The 2171-nt window shown below is 39.1% G+C and overlaps 1 pseudogene; it reads right to left on the reverse strand.

Moving 5' to 3' along the window:
• Positions 1-299: 299 nt before the first annotated feature.
• Positions 300-1052, reverse strand: LOC113249215 (40S ribosomal protein S4-like; annotated as a pseudogene).
• Between the last annotated feature and the right edge of the window lie 1119 nt (positions 1053-2171).

Raw genomic sequence — 2171 nt, forward strand, 5'->3', positions numbered from 1 at the left:
TTAAAGGAGAGTATGTATCTTGCTAGTAACAGTTTTTAGACAATGCACTAACTCTAGTGTTTTTCTAATAATCCTACACTTAGCTTTGTCCTTTCATTCACTCATCAACTCACTCAATTTGGGTGAACTGTTTTTTTCTACCTGGGACATTAACTATAGTGAATTTTATATGTAGAAAATCTTGGATTATCGAATTTTATTTACTGGTTTCCAGAATTTATCATACTTTAAAAAGACATTTTCATTACAGTATTATCTTTAAGTGTAAAGACTTCCAGTCATATCACCAAGAGACCAATTCACCCATGGCTGTGTTTGGTTGCCAGTGTCTTGTCTCTCTCCTCAGCAATGGTGAGGCAGATACCCTTTCCATGGGGAAGAGAAATCCATGGCTTATTGCCTTTGCCAATAACAAAAATGTTGGAGAGCTGGATAGCAAAGCTGTTGCTGTTGGTATCTTTCACGTGAACTATACTAAAAGAACCTGGTGTCTCTCTCTATTGGTGATTACACCAATTCTTTCCAGGTTAACACATTTGTATACAAATTACCAGTGTCAAACTTGATGGAATCAGTAAGCTTTCAAGTCTCCAAGTCAATGTGAATGATGAAGGGATCAGGGTAGTGGATGGTGTGAACATCAGGATTCATTAGATGAAGGATTTCTTTTGTTTCCACAAGGATCTTTCTCACTTTGCACAACTTGTACTTGGCCTCCTCAGATGTAATACAGTGAACAGCAAAGTGACTCTTGGTGTCACAGATTAAACAGAAATTCTCTCCGGTCTTATCACCACTTAAGACATCCATAAAACTGACATCGGTTTGGACCTTGCCACCAATCTTAATGAAGCATTACAGGTTTATCTTCCTTACTTCATCTTCTTTTAGGGCATACTTAAGTGTGTTCTTTAGGAAAGTGATGAGAGGGAGACATTCTCTTCGACTATGGCAGCTTATAGATGGATGAGGGGCAAACACGCTGGTTTATCCAGCTTCCAGTGCTTTAGAGCTGCTGTCTGCTTCAGATGCTTCTTGGGACCATGAGCCATGACTGTTCCAGGCATGGAAAAAAACTCCTTTTACAGCTTCAAATTTTACATTCAAGTCTATTATTCATATGGTATTTCTTATGATATTAGAAATGAGGTACTACTTATTTTTCTCCACAATTTTTGTGGCTATTTTTACTGGTTTATTTTCTGTTTGACTTTTTGAATCTCTTTATCAAATTAAAAATGTAATACTGGTATTTTTATTGAACAAATATAAAATTTGTAGATTAATTTAGGGATAAGTGAAATCTTTGAGTCCACTTAGTCATGGATATAGTACTCTTTCCAGTTGTTCAAGTCTTCATTTGTATTTCTCACCAGTTTTTTAGAGTTTTCTTTGGAGAGGTTTTTTGTTTTTGTTTTTTTTTTTTTTCACAGTTCCTGTTACCCTAGATATTTTACAAAGTTGTTACTGTAAATGTCTTCTTCTGTTATAACTTGTAGCAGGTTTTGATTTACACATATGAAGCCTAGTGATTCTTGATATGACTACCTTAATTTTGAACCCAGCCACATTATTGAGTTATCTTTATGTTTGTAATAGTTATGAATTTTCCAAGTTTTCCTTTAACCAGCCTCTAGTGAGAGAAAAATAAAAAAAGCTCTCAGACTCTGTTCAACAGAAACTTTAATCAGGATGTGACCCTTCCATGGCAGCTGGCACCCTCTACACGTATGTGTATGAAAACTGGAGGCCTTCGAAGCCTTTCATCGCTGCTCAGTACAGCAGGGCTCAGGTGCCTGTGCTCTCCACACCACCCCACCTCCAGAAGCAGAAGCCCCAGGCTGAGTGGAAAGAGGAGGAAAAGTCTGCTGCCCCTGCTCCTGAGGAGGAGACGGATGAATGTGAGCAGGTGCTGGCTGCTGAGCCAAAGGCCAAGGATCGCTTTGCTCACCTGCCCAAGAGTACCTTTGTGTTGGATGAATTTAAGTGCAAATACTCTAAGGAGGACACCCTGTCTGTGGTGCTACCATATGTTTAGGATCACTTTGATAAGGATGGCTGGTCTCTGTGCTATTCTGAGTGCTGCTTCCCTGAGAGGCCAGCCAGACTTTTATGAGCTGCAACCTCATCACTGGAATGTTCCAGAGGTTGGACAAACTGAGGAAGAATGC

This window comes from Ursus arctos, unplaced genomic scaffold (genome assembly GCF_023065955.2).
Source record: "Ursus arctos isolate Adak ecotype North America unplaced genomic scaffold, UrsArc2.0 scaffold_1, whole genome shotgun sequence".
NCBI lineage: Eukaryota > Metazoa > Chordata > Mammalia > Carnivora > Ursidae > Ursus > Ursus arctos.